The following is a 15,266-nucleotide window of genomic DNA, read 5'->3' as shown; positions in this document are numbered from 1 at the left end:
TGCAAGTTTCTTCTTTGTTTAACATCTGTATGCACCTTGATTTTTGACACCCCAAAACACATAAAATAAGAGATTCAGACCACAGTTAGTTAAAGCTCACTGTTAATACTAGCACGGATGCAAATATAGCAGAATGATATTGGGTATTAAACTTTTACTTCAGCAATCTACATGTAATTTAAATAAGATGTTAGACCCGCACGCATACTCGCTAAACTGACTGTAGTGACTATGTGAGCAGATCTAACATCTAATTTTAACTAGATTGGTACTTCAGTGGCTTAAATTTATTCAACTTCTTTCAGGAATTCAATTTTCTTGTCATAAATGCATATTGTCAATTATTATGCTTCCTGTCAGTTTGTCTCTGTGACATAACCCATATACCCTACTATTCTTGCATTATGTTCTTAGGATTTAAATACACTGTAGCATAAACATACTATGCCGAAATAGTGCTCGACTATGGGTGGCACTGCACATGTAGCTCTCCCGTCTGTCAATATATATTATTTCGGAGAGCTACAGTGCAGTACTTAACACTTCAGATGAAAAATTAACATTCAAAATAATTCTTTTAAAATAGTTTCTTGCAAACCCCTCCCCCCCCCCCTTCAGTCAATTACTATTCTCTAAAACTATCTGTACATTATACCTAAAGCATGGAAAGTTCAAAATTAAAGAAAAAGATTATGACGCACGTTGCACAAGGTGACATTATAATAGGGATGCATAATAATAACATTAGTGTAGTATTTTGCATGTACTATATGCCTACATGTATTATAGTAGTCAGGGTTTGACACATAGTGCACTCGCACCATGTGTCAAACCCTGACTACATTTTTCTTTTTAATGAAATATAGTTAATTAACAAGGCTTTCTTTTCATTCAATTCATGGAATCCTGGGGGTGAATGAAACATTAAGTCTTATTTGGTCGTTAGACTTGTTACTGGAGTATTTATTTTTTTTATTAACACATACTTTAACGTCTAAAATAATCTTTGTTGTAATATTTGAGTTTACAGTATGATATCATCATAATTGTTTTAAATGGGTAGGGGTGTTTTCAAACATTGACATAAATAAATCAATATAGATTATAGAGAAAGTTTGTATTACTTCTATTAATTCAAATTAAATTGTCTCAAAACCCCAACACAGGTAAAGTTTGACATCTGGGTATTTCACTGTGTATTAAACCACTTCCTGTGTATAGGAATTAGGTGACAGATGGCCACAGGTAGACTGGTAGCTCCCAAGGCATTCACAACTGTACAAAATAAGCCCCTCCCTCACCTGGAATTTACCACCCGGTAAAAAATCTGTGCCTTTAGGCATAGTGCATGCAAAATAAAACACTATTAAATAAATATGCACACTTATGAATTCCCTAGTTCATTTAATAAAGGTACACATCCCTTCATTTTACATTTAAGGAAATATGCAAGGTATCTTACCTACTGATAATTTTTCAAGAAATTCTATATTTAAACTTATATAATACATGTACCATATGACATATTTTTAGACAAAAAATCAGCATGCATTTCCAGGGATTTTTGAAAAGATATTAAAGTTTGAAAATTTTTGCATTATTCAAAGAAAAATGTACAAAAATTACAAAACATAAATTCCAGATTTTTTTTTTCATCAAAACTGTTTTAGAGGAGATTTACAAATCCATATATAGACAATAAAAATATTGCACACAGGTCCTTCCTTTAGTGGAACTATTGAACTCCAGGGAAGAACCCAATAAAGTGCAAACTACATTGCGCATATGACCTTAAATGCCTGTTTATCAATTATGTAAGAGAAAAATAAATTAAAGAACTTGTTCTAATTAAAATAATGAAAAAAATCCTTATTTAAGCCTTTAAGTTTTAATTATTTCTAATTAAGAAATTTGACAGATGAATAAAAAGAGTAATATACAATATAATACTTATTAAATTAATTCTCTAACTTAGTTCCATTTAGATATTCAATATTCAAGTCAACACTCTTTACATGAATGAATTATCAACAGTTTTGTCCTTAAAGTTTTCAATGGATCCACAGATCATGAGATGATGTCTCCTTTTATGTGTATGTATATATCTGTGTATACTGAAAAAAAGAAAGTTGCTGTGTGATGAAAAGGATAATAAAGTCTCTGATGAGACTGTAGCTCTACTGGTCTGTATGCATAACAAAGAAAAAGAAGCACTTGGATTTGAAACTTTGCAACAGACAGCATTAAATAGAATTATGTATCTAAGTGTAGTCTATTTGTGTGCCACATTAAATTGAAATCATACCAAAACTGTAGGTGGAGTAGTGTTTTAAAGGAATTTTTATACAGAAATTTCTATTTTTAGTAACCATGGCAGCACCGTTCATTGAAATTTAAAAAAAAACAATGCACTATGTACCTTAGTGCAGTCTACTTGTGTGCCAAGTTATATTGAAATTAGAATAAAACAGAGGAGTAGTGTTTTGAAAAATTACAGACAGATGGACAACTAGACAACTAGATGCCACGGACAGACAACAGATGGACAGCTCGACGGACGGACAAAGTGACACCTTCCTATTGCATAAGCTCTTAAGAGGCCCATGGGCCACATCGCTCACCTGAGAAGCTTTGACTGGGTGATGCAATTCTTAAGCATGGGTCTTAATTTGGACAATTTAAATTCCCTATTGTAGCCCCGCCCAACTCCCAGGGGTCATGATTTTGAATAATTTAGAATCTACACTACCTCAGGATGCTTCCACATAAGTTTCAGCTTTTCTGGCCCAGTGGTTCTCTTGAAGAAGATTTTTAAAGACTTTTCCTATAGTGTTGTTACGATAGTCGCCGACTATCGAAAAATCGTCGTTTAAAGGCCCAGATCGGCGACAATCGATTGTAAATATTATCATCGATAGATCACTATATTTTTCATGCCGTATTTTTTAAGCCGATCAGGTTTAACTTTTATATTCACCAAAGGGACGTCACTCTAATCGGCGGTAAACAAAATGGCGAACGTGCATGGTGAAGAGGTTGACGCCTAATTATATCAATATCCTGGTGCAACACGATCTCAAGTTTGAAGTTTTTTGGCTTTCTGAAACAGGGCGATGGGCCTCCATGCAAAAATAATTTACAGATGGACTCGGTTATTTGTAAATTGTGTAAAATGTCGTATGCCAATAAAGATAAGTTGAAGTTCGCGGTCAAATGTCATGGAATTCTACTCTCGCTGAATTAATAAATCTAACCTTTTTAATAGTTCAAATTATCGATTATATAATCGATTGTGTTCGTCCGATTCAATTTGATAATCGATAGTAAAATTTGTCCGATTTTACAACACTATTTTCCTATATATTTCTATGTAAAACTTTGATTCCCTATGTGGCCCCGCCCAGCCCCTAGGGTCATAATTTGAACAATTTAGAACAATTTAGAATCTACACTACCCCAGGATGCTTCCACATAAGTGTCAGGTTTTCTGGCCCAGTGGTTCTTGAGAAGATTTTTTTTAATGACCCCACCCTATTTTTGTCTTTCTTAATTATCTCCCCTTGTGAGAGGACCTGGCCCAACAATTTAAATTCCCCTTCACCCAAGGATGCTTTGTACCAAGTTTGGTTAAAATTGGCCCATCGGTTCTTAAGAAGGAGTCGAAAATGTGAAAAGTTGACAGACGGACAAAATGTGATCAGAAAAGCTCACTTGAGCCTTCAGCTCAGGTGAGCTAAAAATTATCAAATTTGATTTTTTTCAATATTAAAGAAATAAAACTGCAGAATTCAATTGTAAATGGTTGGTTGCATATTAATTATTCAAAGTAGTTTTTGTTGTATGGTTTGAAAAATTTTATTACATTGTATTCCTTAATTCTTTCTATTCTCACAAAGAATTACCTTTGCATTTCTTGTATTTACAAGGGGGACAAATCTTCAAGGTACATGTACACTTTATGTCAGTATATATATCTTCATTTTCTGTTAAAGGAAAAAATAGAATAAATCATACAATATCAATTACATGTATAATAATTAAGCATGGATTAAATTTTCACCAAATTTAGAAAATGAATTGAACATGTTGAGTATCAAACTATCAATTTATCAAATTTCTCAATCCAGCCAAAATGACTGACACTAAAATTCACCCTAAGAGGACAAAGTACAAAATATTAATTATTTTCATCTCTAAATATACAATAAATGAAACTTTGTGCATGTTCTGCATACAGTTAGCAGTATCTGTACTATAGTAGTTTTATGCCCTTGAGAATTTTTCATGATGTCAGGTGATGCCATATTTCCATGTCTGTTTTTATACGCCTGTCTTAAGACGGGATGTATTATGTTATACATGTATATAGGATTCATATTCGTTATATAGGATTCATGTTCGTCCGTCCAAACTGTTCATTCGTGTCCGGCTCATAAATTGAATACTATTAGGCCTAGGATTGTCAACTAATACTTCTTGGGTAGACGGTGTGACACACACAAAAAGTCGGTTGCTCTGATCTTTAATAAAAATGCTATGGCCAAATATGAAAAACCCTGTCCAGCCTATTTCAAGGTCACTGTGACCTCATAGTTGCTTGTGTTAATTAAGAGTTCTTGATGGCTATATTCCAGATAAAGATCTTTCAATTGAATTAATGTAATTAAAAGAAATTAATGTTTTAGTGTATGATGAAAACTATATTAGTATTGTATAATATAATTAAAGCTATTTATACATGATTGTGTTCATTGAAAAAAAAAATTACATTTCAATTTTTATATATTTGCAACAAGTTGCAGTCATATCTCACTTAGAATTTTATAGTCTAAAGAATGATTTATTTTTTATTTTTTTATTAGACTGTAGCATTTCCATTATTTCACAAAATATTCAATAAACAATTTATAGCTTCAGACAGATATTTGTTAAGCTCTAACACAGCCAGTTTAGAATTATATGATGTATTATTAGTTATAATTAATCCCTACACTGTAAGTCTCTTGGAGATGTATGTACATGTACAATATTTTCAACATGATAAGAAATGGAAATTAGATCATTGAAATCTGTGTCAATCTGTTAATCAAGGTTACCTGATTTTCTTTCACACTAACCAATTTATGATTATTGAACAATATTTGACAGACATATCATGCTGTGGCTGGGCACTCTATTTTTCTCTGTGGTAACTCTTTGAAAGTTAGGAGAGTTGATTTCTTAATAATTCTATGGGAATGTAAATTAGGCAGGTCGATAGGTCAGGAGCTAAGAAGGCCTAATATTCATGAAAATCTCATGTGCACCCATCTCTGTGTCTGATGCGTAGGAGGCCAAATATGCATGTAATTCTTGTGCGGCTACCTTTGTGTTTGAAGTCAGTGGGCGATGACTATTGAAATTGGCATGGGAGTCCTTGTGTAATTTAAATCTATATATGCTACATTAACAATGCAGGTTATACTGCAACATTCATGAAAAAAGTGAACTTTATTTCTTAAATATCCAATTCCCTATCAATTCTAATAAAAAATCATATTATTAGTAATAAAGCTAGAATGTTTTTTATTTCATTTCAAAGTAATAAAAAATATTTTTACAAATAAATATGTAAAATAAAAAAGTCTTAGCATTTGTGTCTTTTATTATTTACTTACACATAAGGATCAGCATGCACACAGATGTACAATTTTCCCCTCAAAAGTACATGAAGATACTAATAACTTAATAATGATATTCCTAAGTATGTATTCATGGTATAAAAATGAGTTTAGCAGTTTAAAGATTGATTTTCACTCAAAGTTTTAAGACTGTAAGTGTTTTTCAGAGATTAAAAAAAAAATTTTTAATAATTGATTATATCAATAATCATGTGGGTACATGTCTTATGTAAACTTCAGAGGATCAACAAACTTTCTAACAGAGATTAAGTAATTTGATATTTGGATACTTCCAAACAATATAAGTAAGAGTTTTTGGGGTTATTAGTTATGTCCATCATGACATGTAATAATCATTAAACACTGATCCCCATATTATATCTCAAAAATTATCTTGACAGCAAATAAAAAAAAAGAAGAAGAAGAAAGAAAAAGAAATAATACTTGCAACACACGCAATGTTTGTTAATCCGTATAGTACACTACAGTAGTGGGATACTTTTAACCATGTCTGAGCGCCCATTCTCAGCAATAAGGTGCAATTAATGTCGTTCCCTTGTTACTCGATATTTAATAATATAAGAATGTTTTTCAGCACGAGCAAGTAAACATAGGTTATGGTCCGTAAACATCCACAAAAATGAGCAAAATCGGGAAAAGTCTTCCGAGATAAATACGTCTCTGAATTTATGAAAACAATACATACGTTACTGTCGCCAAATCCGTATTTCAAAAATAAAACATAATTGAAAAACTCAAATCTAATAAACGTGTATTTTTATGCACAGAAATTTACTGCACACCATATGAGAGTAAAAAATAATTATAAAAGTAAAACATAAATCACATGTAAATGGCAAATATTTTGCAGCATGTCGTTGTCGCCCAGTTGTTTGATACCTACGTAACGCCATCATATAACTGAGCTTGTAAATTATGTTTATGCAAATATATTTTCATTTTCAAGAAAATCAAACAGTAGACACCTTGTACTATCTTGTAAAATTTATCTGATATTTACTTTCCTTGAAATATTTTCAAACGACTTATATGCATTATAAAACTTCGTCGGTTGTATTTTCGCAAATACATACGTTATACATCTTTCTTAAAGTATATAAATGTGTTAGGCCCTATTAATGGTGCTTATATGATTAGGAAATGGTTCATTTTTTTTATTGCATACACATTTTTAAATCATTCTCAACATTTGAAAAATGTACAGTGTATTAACTTACCGGAATTTACATACGTTACCAATACTTACGTTACTGAAAGAATATTACGCATATTCTTGTATCATGTGTTTTCCACATGATGTACCTCATTACTTGATGTTTAAAGTAAGAAAATCATGGTTGTAAATACAGATATGCAATAAATATCAATGTAGTACATGCATATCAGTAAATCTTAAAGAGCTTCGAAATTTTCGGATACCTACATAACATTCGGTAACGTTGGTATTAACTGAGCCTTAATTTTTCATTTCTTTTTTTTTAACTAAAAAAAATTAAGGTTTTTATAATGACAGGAGTTATGTTGACAGTAAGTCTACCATTTTAAATTATAGTTAATCTCGTAAACTTTATTTTCTATATACCTAATACTCTTTTTAATCACTACAAAATCTTTGATCTATTCAGTACTTCTTTGTTTATAAATTTCCCCTAGTTTATTTCAATAGATGACCAAATTTGTTGATAATGGTACAAACACTATTTGATAGTTCTATACCTTAAGAAATAAACACAAAAATTGCAAGATTTTAAACTTTAACCCAACAAATCATATTAAAACTTTTGTCATAGCTAGTAACGTATGTAACGATTTTACGTTACGACAATAACGTAATATTTTATCATTTGTTTTCATATTCTGATTCAGTTATAGTCTGGATTTTCAAAATAGTATGTAAACTTATCCATATGAAGTATTCAAACAGTGTAATCTAATTACGGTTGATAGTTACCAAATTACCTTATTAGATAATACTTACGTTACTTTAGACGTACACAATTCTGAGACCGTATATTATTCTTTAAAAATATTATAATTATGATTGTTTTTAAATTTATTGATTTTTCCATCGTCCACTTATTTCAATTTGATACAGGTCATGTTTTTCATGAAGGCAATTAGAAGTAATATTTAACGTAACATGCTACATTATTCAGTAATTATTAAAAGTGTTCTTCAGTTGTTCTAAAAAAGACGTTTATTGACTCTTATGCCTTAAAAAGTACAGATTATTTGCCCTTGCATCGAATAAAAATTATATTCCTGCATATAAATGTTTTCTAAAGTAGTCAAAATGCCTTAATCATTGTATTTCCTAAATCAATATACACAGTAACGTATATATTGGGGTGATTTTAAAGAAAAAATACAATGTATTTCAATTTGTCATAATTTTGTCATCAACACATTGGTGTTATGGATATTTTACCATACAACTCAGAATTATCTGGAGAAAACTTTGCAGGAAAAAAATTGAGCGTATACTCAAGTTGAATTTTACGTCTCTGATATACCGTAATTGCACATTATTACTGAGAATGGGCGTGAGAGAAGATAAGAATTAATTTTCTAATCAGTAATGCTAATGACTGTAATCAACAATGATCAAGATACTTATAAACTGTAACTTGCAAATTACAAAGTTAGACATGACAATATATTTCTAAGTACAATCATCAGCTTGTGTACACATTCAAGTCATTGAGAATATTCGAACGAACGAGTACTACAACGTAAACATGGTAAATTGTCATTGAGGAAATTCGAACGAAAGAATAATATTCGGATGTGTATACTATTTTCTGACGATTATTTACTTTGTTAACTTGTATGATGTACTACTGAATATCCCCATCGACTAGACTGCTAGCTTTGCAAACACTTTACAGTGACAGAAATTCATAACATCTGAAGACACTGCAAGTCTGTTTATAAAATCAGAGGAAACGGGATGATCTTATACTAGATCTTTAGACTAAAAAAAATCTATGATCCACGCAGTAACATGTTTTTAATGAAATAAATAACAAATTCAATAATTTTAAATCTACTTACAAAAATAGAGCAGGTCTTTGTCAACATCATGTGGAAATTTCCTCTATATCTCTTGTCGCCGTTTTTTATTTTCCTTGGTTGGCATTGGGTAATTCTAGGGATTTAATTAAAAATGCATCCTTCTGCACAGAATTTTTAAGAAGTGAATCCATAGATAGAATATTGCTGCTTCTTTTTATTTATTGGTTTATCTTTTTTTAATTTAAACAATGCACAGTTCACGAGCAAAAAAAAAAAAAAAAAAAGAAATGAAATAAATTATCAGGCCTATTTTTCAGATTTTTGTTACCATGGCCATGGGTAATACCCATGGTAGTATTTACAACAAAAATTTAAATAATGGTAATTAAAATGTCCAATACCAAAAATATTAACATTTTAATATAAATGGGACATCGATCATGATCATTGAGAACATGATAAGGAGGAGGTTAGTGTGTGTATGTGTGTGTGTGGGGGGGGGGGGGGGGGTTTAGTCTCTGTGTATCTCTAAAATAAAATGTTTCCCTTGAAACGTCAAGAAAAATTTATTTGCATGGTCAGCATTTGAAAGTCCAGTCAGCAGTACATAGCCTCAATAAAGCCCCGTCTTCTTTTTCTTCACGGCATTTTGATATATTCATGATCATATTGTTAACCTTCTATATGTATGATGTTCAAAATTGTATCATTCACCAAATATCCTTCATGTGATAATCAATAGCAAGTAACCTATAAAATTTTGTCTCTTCAAATCCCATTTTTGTGAAACGTAGAATGAAAAATTAAAAGCTATTATACGAATATTCATTTTACTTTCATAAACATTATTCAAGTTTATATTTTTAAGGGGGAAAATGTACAATTTTATATTTATTGTTTGCTATCAATTATGAATGGTGTAAAAATGTTGGACTTAATTTTTAAATTGAAAATGAAAAAAAAGTTATGACTTAATCAATCCGGAGGTTTAGTAAAGCATGGAGTTTGGTTTTCATGAGATTCAGTTGTTAATTCGACTCTCTGAGTGTTAATATCCCCTGTGTATGTTTTGTTAGTTCCAAGCAAATTGTGACAGTTTTGCTACCTGGGGAAAACAAAAGACTCTTAATTGCCTCTAGGTATATACATACATGTATCATACCCTATCGAGATCTGGGGTGAAGATATTGGATTCTTGGAAGTTAGCAAGGGGAGGGGGGTAGGTTTAACATCAGACTTAAGTTGCTTTATTAGTATTCAAACATTTACCATGTTTACTGCAAAATTAAGAAAAACAGGTTATACTACAGAAGTTGATAATTTTTTCTTTGAAATAAAACTCAGATGACAAATATCAAAAAAAAAAAAAATCACATTGAGCTTAACTTAGGATCGACACCCCCGTCCAAAAATATAGTCCCGTCCAAAGCTAAAGCGTTTAGAAGTCAACAGAGTCAATATCTCGAAGTGGGGTCTTGTGACGCGTTTATAAATATGTCCTATTTTTGTTTTTATCAATAATATAAAAATGTATCATTTATAAAATTTCATAGCTTGAACTTTTGTTAAAAGAATATATATGTCCGATCTGGGACACTAATCATAATACGACACTCTCTACAGAGTTATGTCCCTTTCTAGTACGTTAGTTATAGATTTAAAATACTTATGGTCTTTATGTTTACCTGATTTATTTTTTCATCTAAACAATTATAGCCAATGTAACTTTTAATTTAAGAAACTTTGGACGAAAAAATTTTTTTTTGAAAGTTTTATGGAGAAAAATGACAATTTATAGATCATTGACTTAAATTATAGTAAATACACAAAGAGGTCTCCTTAGAACTGTTGGTATATAAAGAAAATAATGTGTACATTATATCATACAACAGCAGTGAACATGTTTTAATGTTATCTTAGAAATCACAATCTCACACTGAAATCGTTCAAACTGAAATAAATGGAATCAAAAATAAATTAAAAACTGCATGTAAAAGATATGTTACATGTAAAGTCTGTGTGAAAAGTATACACATGTACTTAACTTTCCTACCAATAAACTCGTATTCGAAGTGTACAAACAGTACATTTCAGATAGATACAGAACTTGTGAAATAAACTAAATAGGGAAACTAGCACTATTGTTTAATATCAAGCATCTCAGTTTTTTTTTTTTTTTTTTTTTTTTTTTTATAAATATGTATTGAAATCTTTCGAGATAGTTCAAACTTAGCACTGCACATCAACAAAAATACAGAATAAGAGCAATAGCATGTACTTTCTAAATGTAAAATGATAAATTGTAAGAGGACTGAAATTTTCATAGGGAGAATCCATCATCATGTTAAACTCTGTCAATCGGACTGGTGTGTTCTCTTGAAAGAGCATAACATTTATAGTCATCAAAGAAGTATTGCCATTTTGGTATTATTTTGCTTGCAATAGCATGTACTTTGTAAATGTAAAATGATAAATTGTAAGAGGACTTAAATTTTCATAGGGAGAATCCATCATCATGTAATACTCTGTCAATCGGACTGGTGTGTTCTCTTGAATGAGCATAACTTTTTATTTCTCAATGAAATTTTGCCAGTTTGGTATTATTTTGCTTGCAATAGCAGGTACTTTTTAAATGTAAAATGATAAATTGTAAGAAGACTGAAATTTTCATAGGGAGAATCCATCATCATGTTAAACTTTGTCAATCGGACTGGTGTGTTCTCTTGAATGAGCATAACTTTTTTTATTTCTCAATGAAATTTTGCCAGTTTGGTATTATTTTGCTTGCAATAGCATGTACTTTGTAAATGTAAAATGATAAATTGTAAGAGGACTAAAATTTTCATAGGGAGAATCCATCATCATGTTAAACTCTGTCAATCGGACTGGTGTGTTCTCTTGAATGAGCATAACTTTTTTATTTCTCAATGAAATTTTGCCAGTTTGGTATTATTTTGCTTGCAATAGCATGTACTTTCTAAATGTAAAATGATAAATTGTAAGAGGACTGAAATTTCATAGGGAGAATCCATCATCATGTTATACTCTGTCAATCGGAATGGTGTGTTCTCTTGAATGAGCATAACTTTTTTATTTTTCAATGAAATTTTGCCAATTTGATATTATTTTGCTTGCAATTGCATGTACTTTGTAAATGTAAAATGATAAATTGTAAGAGGACTGAAATTTTCATAGGGAGAATCCATCATCAAGCCAAATTTCTCTGTTAATCGTAATGCTGTGTTCTCTTGAATGGTCATAACTTTTTTATTTCTCAATGAAATTTTGCCAATTTGGTATTATTTTGCTTGCAATAGCATGTACTTTCTAAATGTAAAATGATTAATGGAAATGACTGAAATTTTCAAAGGGAAAGAATTAAAGAGGTAAAAACAATTTCCATTCTCCTGTAGGATAATATATTCTATAAAACATTATGATAGAGAACTTTTTATCCTATTTGTGATAATTATGGAACTTCTTGTCCCATTTCATAACTTATGGGATAAAAAATCCCATGTAAGGTTAAAAATGGGAATTTTGATTCTATAGGAGAAAAAATCCCACAGAACTCATTTTTCTCCCACAGAATAATGGTGGGATATTGGTTAGGAGAGAAAATCCCACCATAATCCCATGGGATTTCTTGATTTCAGGTGTAATATCTTTTAAACTGGAAGATATTCAGGTGTAAAGGTTAGTCCATGTTGTGCGATTAAAAAAATCCCACCAGATGACATAATTTTTTTCTATGTATCTTTGGAAAAGTGGTTGGCGAAAGTCCGGACAAATGTCGTGTCCGGAGTTAAATGTCGCACTGTTCTATATTAATCTATACAGGTCGTTGCGTTCGAAACAATTTTGAATAAAAGAGAGGGGGGTGCTTAAAAAAAATCAATAACAAATCATCTAGAGTTAATTGAATCGTTTTCAAAAAACAATAGACTGCAAACCATCCAGTTATATATATGTATACATATATACATGGCATATGCTTAATTGAAAAAGGAGAAGGATCACACTGAAAAAAGGATATGTAATGAAATCAAATATAAGCCTATGCGACATGTATATGTATAATCTGTCACCAAGAAAAAAATAAAAATGTCGCCATGTCACTACTTTATTGCAATACATAAAATTGCAGACTCAACATTCCCTGGGATAATTTTAGTGTGGACCCCCCCCCCCCCCTCACACACGTGCGTACATACTTATAAAGTCAATCTTCTGCACGGATAGCGCTCAATCAGGGCATCAATAATGACAGTGTTATTAATTATATTTAGTGCATGTAAGTAGGGCCTTACAACCAACTCAATTTGCCTCGAAAATGTTCATTGATCAGCTAGCATGATCAGGCCGATCTTCGACATTTACAAAATATAATCGCTTTATTAATCAAGATACATGTATATCGAAATTATTTTGAGAGAAATAAAAAGAATGTTCTTACATGTATATTACGTTGTATCATTGTCTGAAATATTGTTTTTGGAATAAGTACTAACTTTCGCCGGTTATTTTTAAAAACAAATCGCACAAATATATTGACCAATCAAAAAAGGGCTTTCCCTAAGAATTTCAAGTCGTATGTAAACTTCCGGCCCCCTTTTGGCGATTTCTCGGAATGTGAAGCAGTAGGTCGAGTTTGACGAGGGATTTTCAATATTTGCAAGTGTAATGCGCCTTCCTGGCTGCAGTGTCCGTAAGTTTAGACCTCAAAAGACTGGCTGCAGAAAGAATATGGTTGCAGGGAATTTATTTGACGGAGTTTCAGACGAAAATACAAGTGATGACCTACTTCGAAAATCCAAGATGGCGGGTTTCGATGGGTACCTTGTTTATTATTCGGTATGTGTATATTTTTTTTATTAAAAGAAAAATAAGTAACGTCAGGTGCCTGTGGGCTCAAGTGAGCTTTTCTGATCAAAATTTGTCCGTCATCTGTCGTTGTCGTTGTTGTCGTTGTCGTCGTCGGCGTAAACTTTTCACATTTTCATCTTCTTCTCAAGAACCACTGGGCCAATTTCAACCAAACTTGGCACAAAGTATCCTTGGGTAAAGGGGATTCAAGTTTGTTCAAATGAAGGGCCATGCCCTTTTCCAAGGGGAGATAATCATGAATTTGTTAAAAATTAATGGCATTTTTAAAAAATCTTCTTCTCCAGAACTGCTGGGCCAGGAAAAATGAAACTCATGTGGAAGCATCCTCAGGTAGTGTAGATTCAAATTTATTCAAATCATGACCCCCGGGGCAAGGATGGGGCCAAAATGGCCGACCCAAGTTTTACATAGGAATACATAGGAAAAATCTTTAAAAATCTTCTTCTCCAGAACCACTGAGCCAGGAAAGATGAAACTCATGTGGAAGCATCCTCAGGTAGTGTAGATTCAAATTTGTTCAAATCATGACCCCCGGGGCAAGGGTGGGGCCAAAATGGCCGACCCAAGTTTTACATAAGAATATATAGGAAAAATCTTTAAAAAATCTTCTTCTCCAGAACCACTGAGCCAGGAAAGATGAAACTCATGTGGAATCATCCTCAGGTAGTGTAGATTCAAATTTCTTCAAATCATGACCCCAGGGCAAGGGTGGGGCCAAAATGGCCGACCCAAGTTTTACATAGGAATATATAGGAAAAATCTTTAAAAAACCTTCTTCTCCAGAACCACTGGGCCAGGAAAGATGAAACTCATATGGAATCATCCTCAGGTAGTATAGATTCAAGTTTGTTCAAATCATGACCCCCGGGGCAAGGGTGGGGCCAAAATGGCCGACCCAAGTTTTACATAGGAATATATAGGAAAAATCTTTAAAAATCTTCTTCTCCAGAACCACTGAGCCAGGAAAGATGAAACTCATGTGGAATCATCCTCAGGTAGTATAGATTCAAGTTTGTTCAAATCATGACCCCCTGGGCAAGGGTGGGGCCAAAATGGCCGACCCAAGTTTTACATAGGAATATATAGAAAAAATCTTTAAAAATCTTCTTCTCCAGAACCACTGGGCTAGGAAAGATGAAACTCATGTGGAATCATCCCCAGGTAGTGTAGATTCAAATTTGTTCAAATCATGACCCCCAGGGCAAGGGTGGGGCCAAAATGGCCGACCCAAATTTTACACAGGAATATATAGGAAAAATCTTCTTCTCCAGAACCACTGAGCCAGGAAAGATGAAACTCATGTGGAATCATCCTCAGGTTATGTAGATTCAAGTTTGTTCAAATCATGACCCCCGGGGCAAGGGTGGGGCCAAAATGGCCGACCCTAGTTTTACATAGGAAAATATAAGAAAAATCTTTAAAAATCTTCTTCTCAAGAACCAGTAGGACAGGAAAGATGAAACTCATGTGGAATCATTATCAGGTAGTGTAGATTCAAGTTTGTTCAAATCATGACCCCCGGGGCAAGGGTGGGGCCAAAATGGCCGACCCAAGTTTTACATAGGAATATTTAGGAAAAATCTTTAAAAAATCTTCTTCTCAAGAACCACTGAGCCAGGAAAGATGAAACTCATGTGGAATCATCCTCAAGTAGTGTAGATTAAAGTTTGTTCAAATCATGAC

At 32.3% G+C, this 15,266-nt stretch overlaps 1 protein-coding gene and 1 long non-coding RNA gene across 3 annotated transcripts in view; one reads left to right on the top strand and one right to left on the bottom strand.

Annotated features, from left to right (window-relative positions):
- The window catches only part of LOC134246353 (serine/threonine-protein phosphatase 2A regulatory subunit B'' subunit beta-like), a 43,688-nt gene that overhangs the window by 13,076 nt on the left and 15,346 nt on the right, over nt 1-15,266 (top strand). The gene's annotated exons all lie outside the window — the stretch shown is intronic.
- LOC134246354 (uncharacterized) lies at nt 1,920-8,803 on the bottom strand. The gene is made up of 3 exons (XR_009987620.1): nt 8,736-8,803; nt 3,903-3,983; nt 1,920-2,114 (listed from the first exon to the last, which is right to left on the bottom strand). It is a non-coding gene; the product is annotated as an uncharacterized LOC134246354 (long non-coding RNA).

The sequence above is a fragment of the Saccostrea cucullata genome, unplaced genomic scaffold (genome assembly GCF_032062105.1).
Source record: "Saccostrea cucullata isolate Sc308-1 unplaced genomic scaffold, CSIRO_AGI_Scuc_v1 ctg22, whole genome shotgun sequence".
NCBI lineage: Eukaryota > Metazoa > Mollusca > Bivalvia > Ostreida > Ostreidae > Saccostrea > Saccostrea cuccullata.
The sequence above is the reverse complement of the archived record's forward strand: the minus strand, read 5'-3'. Positions and strand labels throughout refer to the sequence as shown.